Consider the following 14,272-nt stretch of genomic DNA (forward strand, 5'->3'; position numbering starts at 1 on the left):
GCTTAAATGTTTGTGGCAAATGATTCGATGCCTTTAATCAACCAACTGACTAACGCAGGAAACGAAACCTCTCGTCGATTTATTTTTCTCCAAACGAGCCGATTCGCTGCACATATAGTTACTCGATTATACAATATACATCGAATTAAAATAAACGTATTTTACTGTAACACAAGATACATGTATATATCAGTGCACGATTGATTTTCGAATTTACGCATACGTGTTATACATGTATTGAAATGCGTTTGCATAATACCTCAAAGGCAAACGTGTACGCGAGACAGACGTGTAGAAGTGCACACACGCCTAGAAACAGGCAGACGCGCAATGACGCTCATTTGACGTGTAAAATTCGCACGCGAACGTGTTCGGAGCTGTTACATGTATATAATATGTATTGCGTGCTACTGCTTAGGTGACGTATATGTGTACACCTTTGATATTGGCCCAAAGTTCGATCGCAATGACTAATGCCGCACGCGATAGATCCGATTACGTGCGTTACATTGCTATATACACTGCACACGTATACATACACTTCGTTACACAATTACCTCTAATACTGATTAGCTTTTGTGATACGTGCTTTGGATTGTTGCATTGACTTTTATCAAGCGACGGAAACCAGGTAAATTTGCGTGAATTTTTAAACAGAAATTTTTTAATTACTCACGAGTCCTTGCAAGATTATACCTACTAGAAAATAAGTCACGATTTACTCGACTTAACTCGATTGACGTGTCTACAAACTCTGCCAATAAAAAAAAAAAAAAAAGTCCACATCCAACGAGCAGCGATCTAAAAAAAAATCCCCGAGCGAAAAACACTCCCCAGCACCGGTTAGCTCGTCACGTATTTTCGATCCACCTCCGGTCGACCCCACGTACCTCCATACCCCGTGCGCGCGGTCTCTCTCATCGTCCATCAAACGCGCGTGGTTTTCGCGGTACTGCATTTAGTGGAGCGAGAAAAAGTCGTGCCAAAGCGGGCGACTCTACAACCCCGTGTGGTTACAAGGGCTCGTAGAGGGCACTCATTGGATCATGCGGGTGTGGCTCAGAATGTGATTGTTTTTTTCCTTTCTCGAGCTTTGTGCGCTTGCCCATGGGTCGGTCTGCTGAGAGTGTTTGCGTTAATTAATATTATGCGATTGTGGCCATATTTTTTACAATCACTTTTTTTATGGCGTAGGGGGTTGGAAGGTTAACGGGCCACTACATATAATACTAGTGTTGTTTAAAGTTGTCTCGTACTGCCGGCTGGCATGATTTCATCGGTAATAAAAAAAAAAAAAGTTTGCCACTTGTAAGGCAATGCGACAAACTGGATCGAGATCACGTCTTCATACAAGTGGAATAGGGACTGTCACGTTTTCAGTATCAATGGCGTGATTTGGAATTACATAATCATTCTCACTGGGCTGGTGTGAGTCGGTTGTTTTTTTTTTTTTACTTCACGATGTAACCCTCCGGACGTTCATATTAACGAATTGCCGAAAAATTATAAGCTTGATAGATAAAAAAAGCGTGAGGATAGTTAATTTTTTATTTTTGTTTCAAAAGTAGATTAAAATATTTATTACGAGTGGATGAATCATCGTAGAACTATTGTTTATCTAAACAAGCAAAGCTTGATCGTCACGTGGATACCGATTAATCCTGGAAAACCTATTTATAAGTTTTTGATATATCAAACTCGATAAATGGAAAACAAAAATTCATGTGGCAGACACGCAGACGCGCTTGATTGCTATCGAGGAACGGGTAATTGAAAAAAAATGAACAAAACAACGCATCTCGAGCTCGATATGTATCGTCGCTCACGAATCGCTCGAGTGTGCATAAATTCATCGAGATAATAACCGCCAATGCTCGTGCTATATTTGCAGGGATTTCTTATCCGGGAAGAAAGTGTTGGAAACGAGGATAATAAAAAGTAAACTCGAGCAGCGTGTCATTAGGTGGAAGAGGCAGAAACAAAAGAAAAAAAATGTGCTGGTCTAAAAACTTTACTTTTTTTCCATCCAAAAGACCCGATTGTTGATCGCTATCTCGATTCACTCGCACGGTATGTGTGGTGCGAGTGAGCGGATATAGTTACGATGTTTGCCTGCTTGTTTTGTTTTGCCTCCCTTCCTCCCTTACCCCTTTGATTTATTTTTCTGCTGATGCGTGCGAAAAAGAGCAAACTCGGAATTGATTGCGATCAAGAGAGTTTATTTAAATGCCCAACATCGCTGCTGCTTCTGCTCGTGCGTTACTCGATGGTTCTCGATGGCAGCCGCGGTGATACGGTATATGTTGCGGCTGACGTTCCGTAATTCGGAGACCGGATAGCTTGCGTGTTTTGGCAAGTGTTGCATAAAATAAGAACGCCGTTCGCTATGCTCCCCTGAAATGTGCAATTGGGAGGAGAAAAAACAAAAAAGTTTTCAATCAACTATGCGGAGTTGTTCGAAGCATGATCAGGCGCTGAGAGACCGCGGTAAGCCGTTTCGGGCAAAGTTGGCTCAACAATTTGCAAAATTAAAAAACTTCAAAATGATGGTGATCTCTTTAAAGTACCTCAACGAACTCAATAAAACTACTAACGTCGGGATATTCCAAAACTATTTATATAAGCATACACTGACGGAGGTTCTTCGATTTTTTTATTCTCGGTTGTAAAATGTTCGTAATAGCCAGAATTAGGGTAAAAGTAAATTTTTATTTTTATTTTAAGTACATTTAAATTCTGAACTCACTGAGCTTGTGGTTAAAAGCTCGAATGGTTCATACCTTCGTTTTGATAATAGGTACTTTTGTAATTTCTTTTTAAGATAATTTTTTGCCGAAAGTGTAATGAAGAAATATTATAATTATAATACGTACTGGTGATACAGTAATTTAAATCATTTTTTTGGTAAAGAAAATGCATATGAAGTGTAAAAGGTGATAAATACTAAGTTCTTGCAGCGAAAAATCGCATATTGTTCAGAAAAAAATTGTTATTAAAAGCATTTCACAATACATAAAATAATTGCACCCAAGTCTATAAATTTTGTTAATCAGCCCAAAGTACCGAAAAATTGATACTAATATTTTGTGAAATTTAAAAAAAAAAAAAAAAAAAAAAAAAAAAGAAAAGAAAAGAATTGTTGCCAAAAATCTTTTCTATCAAACGCAATCGAGTTCACCGACAAACTGACGCAACAGCGACCGAAAGTAGCCCATCCGACGCAATCGCGCAGCTCAATTTCCAAAGAAGACTGCAAAGTACGGAATGCCGCTCGATCGATGCACCCAAGTCAAAACTATTTCATCATTGAAACAAAAATAGTTCTCAACTAGCATACTGATGAAAAAAAAAAATCACCACTTTTTCAAAAAAAAATCTCATCTGCACCGGCCCGGAGCTTAGAAACTACAGCTATAGAGAGCTTGCAGAGACCCTTGACCTTCCCTCTCTCGCTCGCGGAAACTTCGGGAGCTCCGGCTTCATCTTTCCACCGCTCAACACGTGCACCAGATATTGCGGTGCACTCGCTGGTTATTCACACGGACACTGCACCCACACTCGCAGACACCAGTCCGACGGATCGCCCAAAGAGTGGGACAAGGTCTCGGGAACACCCGCTCGGTGATCGTGTCTCGCAGAGCTGGTCCTGTCTCGGCTACACGCGGACGCGTTTTCCGCTGGTCCCCTGGACTCGTCAAAGTGTACACATAAATAATTTACTCGCGTTGTCCTGCACGTTTTCAAACTTTTTTGCTTTACCGATCGCACGGGTGTAACAGGACGAGGGAAAAACAACGGGGAAAAGAGTGTGTCGTAGTGTGTTATTGGTGCAAGTGCGCACGTGCATGCAGCCGCTGGTGCGAGGAACCAGAGAACGCGTGCGCAAGGTGAGTTATGTATATAATTCGCTGCATGTGTGGGATACATGGACAGTCAAAGTCGATCGATTTAGCTGCACGTGTACGTCATTTGCGAGATGTATACAGATAAATAAATCACGTGGGTGGATGACGATCTATTTGTAGCCATGCCAAATGGTTTCGAGCATCTGCTGTAACAATAAAAAAAAAAAAAAACCAGATGATTTCCGGAGATCGGTGATCGGTATACTAATGAAAATTGCACGTATTTGTACAGAATGTTACGCGTTGCAAGACCCGCGCTTTCTCGCGCTCTTTTTTTTCTTTTCAGGTCACGTAAACTCCGAGATTTTGCCGGCTGGTTGAGAGATGCGCACACAGCTTGGCGTTCGCACGAAATCGGGCAGTCACGGAAGGTTGGCGAAGCTCTTTTTTTCGCAAAGTTGCTGCGTGCAACCTCGTTTTTACGCGATGCGCGCTAATGGATAACATAGACGTGTGTGATGCGTTTGGGTGAAAAAAAAAAAAAAAATCTAGAGAGCTGAGGAAAACAAAAGTGCTATGAAGGAAGTAGTTTAATGTGCGGTGCAGCATACACTAGTTTTCCAAGCACGTATAATGGCTTTTGTTAATACGCTTTTTTTTTAACGGAGCTCTGTTAATAAAGGATTTTGATTTTGATGCAAATGTTGATGCTTAGAGTCAGAAATTGGGTCCAGAAATTGAGGTCATTTTGTTTTTAACTGTAGTCTCAACAGATGGAAGAATATTATACCGTTTTTGTATGTAAAAAACGCGATCAATTACTGTTGAGCGTAAAACAAGAATATTGCGCAAGTGGCGCTGTAATATATTTATTTTCATAAAAATATGTTTTAGCCTTGAGCAGGCATGTCATGTGTAAAAATTTTAAACCCTGCGTCCATGATTAATATTGGGTTTGAAATGTATTGATCGAGCTGCGGGGCTGGTATTGACATATTGGGAATTTCTTTCGATTATTTTTACAAAATTATTGTTTTTTCCACAGATGAAATCTGTCTAAACGTAAATTATCTGGGTCGATGATTCGAGCTCAATCTGGTGGCGTTATTACTTTAATTATCTTAAAAACTTGAATACATCAATTTTTTTTGTGAAAAATAATTTTTACACAAGTCAGTCGTGCTTGAAAATGAGAAAAACCTCTGCCCACAAGTTTAAAATGAAAGTAATTGATCAGCTGCACTTTTGAGGACACTGTTTTCTAGTTATAATCTAAAACAACACTATTTTTTATCATAAAAGATAACCAATTCACTTTGAAGGCTGTAAGGATCATTAAAATGTCCCAATGTAATGAATACCTAAAATATTGAAACAAAGTTTTCGTTGACGTTCGTTTAATTAATTCTTCATCCTGACCGACACCCATACTTTGTACATTTAATATCATCGGTATGAATATTTAATATATTTTTTTAGTAAACAGGTACCATTTTTTTCTCAAGAAATAACTTTACATACACTTGTCCCATTTTCCAGCTTTAATGGACATCCCTGGGTTTTGCATTTTATAACCATCACATCTGCATCCAGAAATGATTAAATCAATTACAAAAAAAAAAAAAATTTATCGTCTACGAAAATCTCCAACTCGCTGATAAAACCAAGCCACTTGCCTATTTCCAATTTTTTTTCGATGTATGTTAGTCACCTCGATTAGTTTTTACTTCGATTGTCCAGAAAAAAAAAAAAAAAAAAAACTTTAATCCAAACACTTGACAAAAAATAGTAAACAGCATAAAAAAGGGACATTGACGCCGGCGCTCATTTCTCAACAAAAAATCTAGCCGAGTCTTTTGCTTTCAAACATTGCAATGTCGTTTCATTACAATCTTGATACTTTCGCATGGTCGATCGAACGTTTAATTACCGACCAAACTCTAGCGAGAGTTAAATTATGAAAAAAAAAAAAAAAAAAAAAAAAAAATATCATAACATTACGCCCCGAGCTCTCTGCTCAAGGACTTTAAGAGCTAATTAGAGTTTCTCGTGATACTTGGCGAAAAAGTACATAAGCAAAAACGGGGACCGGTTCATTGACAAAAACTAACTGCTATGATCACGTAGGAGAGAGAAAGAGAGGGGATTTTTTTTGTACGCGATCTGGACAGGCTTTTTGCCAGTGGCCTTGAAAGAATACAGTGACACGAGAGGCTGCCATTCTACAAAGGATTTTACGAACAATTTTTTCTGCATGTTATTTTTTTTTTTTGGTTGATAATGTGGTCGGTGGAGTGTAGAGCTCTTACCGGTCCTCTTTGCGAAGCTGAGCAGTGAATTTAGTGTAATAAAAAAAAAAAAAAAAAAAAAGAAAAAGAAAAAAAGATTAAATTTTTCTCTTTTTATTTGTAATACTGATAAAAATGAAGAGAAAAGGCTTATTTTTTCTTTACTCGTTTCGATGAACTCGCAAGGCTTTTCGCTCCAGTGATTCGTACAGTTTTGTATGTTAAATGTACGATGATCACTCAACAATACCATAGCTAATCTTTAAAATATAGATAAAACAGATTTTTAAATACCAGTACTAATCTGAATGAACAAATAATTTAATTTATAATTTTTTTTATAATATGTTGCACAATTTTAGTTTTTTTAAATTTTTTATTCAAAATTATAAAATCCGCTTATCTCTCTGGTTACGAGGTTGAAAAATGGCTGCGTAATGTCGTCATAAAAAAGAATCAAACCCAACAAACTCTTGATTGCCAAATCGCGTTCTCCAGGAGAATCAGCTTATTTTTTAAGCTGACATAACTCAAAGCCTGTAAAAAATTGCAATCATCAAAGCAGCGACGGAAAAAGAAAAAAAATCACCGCACTCGGCAAAAAATATATCCAGTCGAAGCGTGCGTCATCGATCGTTATCGGAGGTGCGCTCGTGATTTCGTCGTTTCTCCTCTTTCTTTTAGTACAGTAAAATTTCTCCTGAAGTTGGAATTCCTTCGGCACAGCTGCTTTTTATATGTCCCACATGTTCCATCTCACGTGTTCCATAGAACAAAGGGAATGAATTGTGCAATCTGAAGTTCTACGCAAAAACAACAGTTTTCGAAAAATTCTCAACAAAATAATATTTTAAATAATTGTAATAAGTAATTTTTAATTATATCGAGTTGAGTAAAAAAAAAAAGTTTTAAAAAAAAATATACCAAGGAAAAAAAACGCTGCCACCTACTTTTTTACACTAACTTTTTCATGAACGTTTTTCTCGAGATTTCACTCTCTTTGAAATACAATTGATAATTGTTTTTATTGCAATTTTTTCTGCTCTTTTTATTTGTTTGAGCTTTTCTTGGCCAGTTCTTTAAACATCAGGGATTCATAAATTTTTGAGCGCTTCACGAGAAAAATTTTTTTTTCCAAACAAAGTGCATTTTTTTTGCTGGAAAATATTTTATATTAAAACATATTTTCTTGCCAAAGTGCCATGAATCTTAGACGTTTATTGCAAAGTTATTTTCGTACTTTTTTGAACCTTTTTACCCTTTTCTCCCTAAAAAATTTTTTCTTTATATTTTCTTTTTTCGTTTAATTTGTATTGCATTGTCTTTGCTGAAAAAAATTTTGTCAAGTAACGTTTAGCAATATCAAATTAGGTGTTAATTTTTTAGAAAACAATAATATTGCAAAAAAAATTAAAAATTATCCGTGCCCAAGTTTGAGAATGTAAATAAACATTATATACCCAGAAATTGGTTGTGCCAAAGAAATTTTCATCTCAGAAATGATTTTACTGAACCACTTTTCCTACTTATCATGAAGAGTGAATCTAAATGTAATGTGCATTGACGCAAATAGCCCAATTTGATTTTTTATACCGATAAACTCGGATAAACTCCGCTGGCATTGACAGATCAGTTCTCGATAAGTAAATATGTTTGTTACTGTCGGTACAGTTTGCAGCACCTTTTTTTCCCTTGTTGCATTTTTTTCTTTATTAATGCTCAATTATTAATGAAGGTTGAAGTTTATCAAATAAATAAACCATTAATGTATACAGACGGCCCTTTCATTTAATATTTATTTTACTACATGAAGAATCCTAATCCTCGACAAATTTTATACATTGATCTTCACTGTATTTGCGATATTGAATCAGGAAAAAAAAATCTTTCATGTTTAGTGATAACGAGTTTGCTAATTAGCCAAGAAGTACTATTATAATCCATCAAAAAAAAAAAACTATACTGATGAGCTCAAACAGCTAGTGGAGTATTCATTACTTGGCCAATATTTCACAACTTGACCAATCACTGTGATATTGATGTAAATCTGTGATGCACACGAATTACCGTGAATTTACGTGAAAATAATGAAGGCAAACTTTTTACCTAATTAATTCTAAAGTTACAGTGTAATAAACATGACTTCTTAACCCTGCAAAAACACAATTGTAAGAAAAAAAACCTATACGTAACAGGAAATGATCGAACCGGTATTGGCATACAATTATTATTGTTGTGATTATCATCATGTTTATTATTATGCATACGGTCTGTCGGACCGGTTTTTGTTAAATCCAAGAAAAAAAGAAATACCCATAAAACTTAGGGTCGAGCCTCCATCGGCATAAATTCTATGGACGACGGCACTTTACAACTTACAACCTCACTGTGTATATAATCCCACATACATACGCACACACACACACACACACACACACACACACACACACACACACACACTACACACCAGAGACAAGCATAATTTTGAAAATCCCTTTTTTCTGACTCAGCGGGACACCAGCTTGTTTGACACAACGACCGATTCGTGACTGTGATGTGTCTGCTTTTGGTTTCACCTGTGTGTGGTCCACACGTTGTTGACGACCAACACATCCTTTTTCATTTTCTTCCACATAGTACTTATACTCTTATACTCCTACATATTTTTGTCATCGTACCACAATGCAACCACTGCCTAGTTCTGCCATGTTTAGTACATGAATTATATAATTAGTGTAATTATCATACGTCTCATGTTTTAATTTTAATTGATTGATCGGCTGGATGTACAAAAAAAAACAAGAAATTTTTTTAAGCTCAAAATAAATAAAAAAATTACTTTTTGGAATAACATCGCGTTGTGCATGCCATGTCGTGAATGTGCAAACAAAATTTGTACTCGTATCTGTCGAAAGTTATCGCAAAATGAACTTCGAAACTGTTCCAGAAGCAAAACAAGGAAATAACTTTGACACCATTACGATGTGCTTCTTTCTTACCGCGCAAAATAATACTGTCGAAACACACGAGACAAGCTAAAGTGCGTATCAAATGTAAAAACACTGTGACACATCGAAACGACTCGTTTCACGTGACGCTTAAAATTAAATAGCTGATGTTTACATCGGCAGAAATGGGGCCTTGAAAGCTATGGGTACGTACGCGCATATTTTACACACTCACAATACGACTTTTCAATATCTTCTACTACGTACACAGTTTGATATTAATGACCATAGAGTCGTAGAATTCGATTGAATGTCTATTTTTTTCTTCCTACGAATTGACTGAAAACTTGTTGGGTCAATGAAAAAGAAAAAAAAAAAAAAAAAAAAAAAATCACAAGTGGATAATCAAGGTATGAGTCATTGCTCGATTGATTGAATAATATCTTATCTCTGCGCTTTCCTTTGGCAGTCCATACTACTCACGCTGCCACACGTAATCCACTGTTGCAACACAGCTGCGCAGTTTACTAGTTGGTATATCAAATGAAAATATTCTAATGAGGAGTATGTGTAAAAACATTGGACCCATGTGTCCTTGAACAGCCTCGTGGGGGCTATAGTCTTAAAATTTTTCGAATATTGTACATATGGGTATAGCGTCATAAGCGAGCACCACCGACCTCACCACCATGAAAATTCCACTGTGGCTTTTGGGTATATACGTGTATAATACGACAGTGCAGGTGCACCTCTTCCTGGTCGAGTGGAAAGAGAGACCGACTGACGACAACGCTTCGGACGAAACTGACGATGACGGGACGAAAAGAGGCATTCCCGAGCGATCGACTCTATGAAGCCATCTCCGAATATTCGGCCTTTAGAAGCGCAAGCTCTCTATTGTTTTCTGTACTAGTAGATCGGAGCTTTAAATTTGCAGTGCTTTGCAAGTGGAATAATATTCACGAATAGGTAGTTTGATTATCGTTATTCAGAAAGTACATTCTTTTTGGTTCTATTTTTTCTTTTCATTGTTATGGATGAAAAAAAAAAAAAAATTTCCCCCGAAACACGGAAATCAGAAGTCATTACATAGAAAACCGAGTCATACATGAGAGTCCCATTAGCATGTTTATAAGACTCACGACGAACATCATCATTAGCGCATAGGTATACGTGCATCTAAGTTATTTCGGAAGCAAAGTGAAAAAAGTAACGTTCGGTTGGTCACGTATTTGCTGTGCGCATGAGGTCAACTAGTGCTCTGGTGGCCTCTACATATAAATGCGCAACGTGAGTGTAGCTTTTGACGACACACGCAACGTTTAAAAATAGAGAAAAATAGTAAATCTCAATTTATTAGTAGAGCACCGCTGCGATCATGTTGTCACTAGACACCACTGGAGCTACTTGAGTGCGCATATTTTTTTTTTTTTTTTTTTCTACTTGAATACTATTTAATCACGTCGTTGCTTAAAAAGAAATTGAAAATTTCCTCGTTTTTTCAAAAAAATTCCCTTTAAATTTTATTATTCGTTAACCCACGTGTAACGCAATGTTAAGCTGCTCGCCGAATAACAAAGAATTTTATATTTTGCATTGCCAATTTTATCCTATACAGTTGTAATCCAGAATTGCAAATATTTTACATGACATCAGTATTGAAACGTAATTTGAAATTATCTATTTTTTCATGATATTTGCGCTGTAAAGTCTCACTTGTTTCCCCGTATTACTTGATAACTTTTATCTCTGTTACGCGAGTCATCTGTCTACTGTCCATTTAATGTTATTAAGCAACAGCATCATCAGAAGTAACTAAAATTTATACGCTCCACAGACATACTTTATTAAAGGAACAACTTATAAGCGATTATACATCGTTAACTGGATGTTTTGTCATAAAAATGACAAAAAAGTAAACAAAAAAATCCAACATCGTACGATATTGTTGTCTACTAGTGTGTTAGTTATCTGCAAAGTGTTATCCTTATTTTTTACCTTGTAATCATTTCGTTGTTAATGATTCGAAACAAAAAATTATTTTTCGACGTTAAAAAGAAAAAAAAAAAAAAAAAAAAAAAAAAGACTTTTTCAAATTCAAAAATTATACGCAATGAGTCTAAGAGTTATTGTTATTGACACGACGAAATCAGCACGTGACAAATATTTATCTCGATTCTTGTTAACTTTTGTCAGCCCGACGCAGCTGTTTCTTCTCACTTTTTGAAAAGGGAAAATACAGCCAGTCCGTCTGTCTATCGCATCAATCCGTTGATTCAGTCGCGTCCGCACGTTATGTACATACACTGCCTACACCACAAAAGCACGATAATACAACAAAGATCCATAATTCATCGCTACAATGGCCAGAAGATAAAAATAGGGACAATACACCTCCTTGACATTTTAATGTTAAGTCTAGACGAACCTAGAATATGATCGATTTATCATTCCACATTTCATCGAGCCAACAACAATGTCCGAAAGAAAAGATCGAGTAAACTATGGGGGTAGCATAACTCAGCTGCAAAGCTTCAGCCATTATCGCTGCAGTCCAAGGTATCACCTGATGTGGCAAAGAAAAGCACCAAACGACGAGGTATACTTACTCCACGTGGAAGCTCCCAGTCGGTCTGTTTGGGATATGTCCGGTTTCTCTTAGCGCGTGCGAGGCGAGGACTGATGTCTGGCATCGGGCCAATAGACAAATTCCGTGTATTTTAGACGATAGTTTGGGTTTTATATAATATTATAGGTACACGTGGGTGTATGTATACATCAAAGCTTTTCTCAATAAATACCAGAGCTTTTTTTTGTTCGGGGGAAACCAGGGTTTGGCTGGGTGCTGCTGGTGTTTTTGTTATTGTCATCGTTTGGTACAGTAGAAATGCGGAGTATGTACTAAGAAGGTATATATATCCCGGGGATTGTTTTGTTTGCGTTCCCATGTGACGCAACAAAAGTCTCCTTGTGCGACGTTCCTATCGAGTTTGCCGACTCGGTAGAAAGTTGATAAATATAACGTGTGTGTATATATATCCAGTGACAGAAGAGATTTTGGCTGTTCTTGCAAGCCTAAGCGTAAGACGATCCGTTGTGCGGAAACTTCACTTGTTTTCCTACCTCATTCGCAGAACCATAACTTGACATCTCTCGTTACGACTTGCAACGCTTTTGTTACTTTCACGATCGACAGTTCACTCATCGTTGACGTTTCAAAACGTGACAATTTTTAAAAATGTCCAGGAGATTTTCCGATTAATTATACAAATTGATTTGTTATTTTTTATTACAACGAGGTTGAGAAAAAAGTCCCAAGAGCGGCAAAACAAATTGCACGGACAAAGACAGTACACAAGCTTTTGGGTCCTCGTTGATGCTTTGGTCAGGGCGGCCTTGGGGGAAAGCTCACTTATCTGGAAGCTAAAGCTCCGCGAGCCAGTGATTTACAACAACAATCCAAGTCGCGTCCTTCCCGTGTCCCGTAAATTCTTTGCTCCTCTTTCTTACTCCGCGATCCTTTTTCGGAGGAAGTGCCAGTGCGTCCTTCCTTCCTGTCGACCGACTTTGGGGGAGAAATTTTTTCACCCCGGCGGCAGAGAGGTCGACACGTGGCTAATCGCACCTCGAAATCGCTGCTCTTGCGAATGACTTTTTTACGCAATTTTTATTTTATTTTTTTCCTTGGTGAAAGCTAAGGTAAATAGGTGTTTTGCTGGATGCCGTGGGAAGAGAGCGACTTTATGAGTATTTCGATCGAGGGAAGAGGATAAGTTATTGGCCGGCAAAATGGCAAAGTGTGTAGTTTGAGAAATTTATTTTCGAAGTATACCACATCAACTAGTTTTATACGAATATAAGGAAAGGAATAGTGTTGCTAATTAAATGAAAAAACAATAACGATTGAAAATACATCGTAAATTTGGATAAATCACTTTGAGCGAGAGTTACCGTGGAGTCAACAAACTGTTGCGTAAAAATTGTCGTTCAATAATGTTATTAAGACTCTCGCGTGTACCTTCCTCGTTTCGTAATAACGTCACAATTAATAAGCAAGTTGTCGCGATAGTTTATCGCATTCATTTATGCAACCGTTTGACATTAAACATTATTTTTCATTGATGAGAAGTTTGGACATTTGGTGATTATTTTCACGCACGTCGGATCGGATTACGCAAATATTTTCGTGTCAACAACAATACTCGTATTTACGTTGTCAATCAACACCCGAAAATCGTAAAACATCCTTGGTTTATTGAGATCAGCACGTATCGATTGAACAAAAGAAGCTCATACGCACACACGTGTAAAAAAAAAAAAAAAAAAAAAAACACCTCGTGACTCTCTTTATCGCGCGGAACTACTATCTTCGCGATAACAGAATGAGCGAACACGCCTCCAAAAAGTGCCATCTTACAGCCGCGAATCGAGCACCCGACCTCTCGCAGAAGCAAAATCATCCATATGCTTACACAATCGCGCGATATCGGGAGTAAACTCGCCCCATCCGCGTATGTAAGCCAAAAAAATCACGTGTCTCCCTTTTTATGCTAACGAAGCGCGTTAATGCTCGGAAGCCACGAGGCGGACACGTGTGTTCGGTTATACACACATAAGTTGTTGAGAGAAGAACATCGAGAGTGAGAATATTCGCATGAACAACTTTGTATGTTTCTCTTTCGCATATAATTAAATAGTATCGAGTGTAGGTCTGACCGTCATTTGACTGTGTCAACCACACAACATGTGCAAGTAGTTTGAATGCTTTTTCGAGGGAAGTCGTTAGCGTACGTTATTTTTCATCACTTCCTTGACATCTGATTCGAGTTAAAAATCGCTTATCAAAGACGTCAAAAACAGTTGTGTTTTTAAGTCGAGAAGAGTTTTAGGTGCTTATGGTAATGTTATTGTTTGGCCCAAGTCTGCGAGATTTTGTGACATAATTCTGTTCTATAGACAATGCAGAATGTTAGTACTCCTGCATCCTTGAAGCCATGCGTATATGAGAATGGTAAAAAATCTGCAATGATTTTTAATTAACACTCGAAACACATGCTCCTAATGTTAAAAATTGTTGTGTGTATCTATAAAGTCAGGAAAAAGGTTTTCAATCATTTTTCTTCTTCTTTTTTATGTTTATTTTACTCTCCTCCGTAGTGAATATTATGCCAATGATCGTAATGTTGTTTTC

The 14,272-nt window shown here is 37.3% G+C and overlaps 1 protein-coding gene across 4 annotated transcripts in view; it reads left to right on the top strand.

The window, feature by feature from the left end:
* The window catches only part of LOC106642572 (sodium-coupled monocarboxylate transporter 2), a 43,555-nt gene that overhangs the window by 16,653 nt on the left and 12,630 nt on the right, over positions 1-14,272 (top strand). The window contains exon 1 of one of the 4 annotated variants that reach the window (XM_014357393.2): positions 3,689-3,887. The exons of the other annotated variants lie outside the window; for them this stretch is intronic. The gene's annotated coding sequence lies outside the window, so the exon portion shown is untranslated. Of the gene's footprint in view, positions 1-3,688; positions 3,888-14,272 lie in introns of those variants that run through there. 4 annotated transcript variants of the gene reach the window in all.

This window comes from Copidosoma floridanum, unplaced genomic scaffold (genome assembly GCF_036245765.1).
Source record: "Copidosoma floridanum isolate Cflo_tuat_1 unplaced genomic scaffold, Cflo_Japanese_pri ptg000021l, whole genome shotgun sequence".
Classification (NCBI taxonomy): Eukaryota; Metazoa; Arthropoda; class Insecta; order Hymenoptera; family Encyrtidae; genus Copidosoma; species Copidosoma floridanum.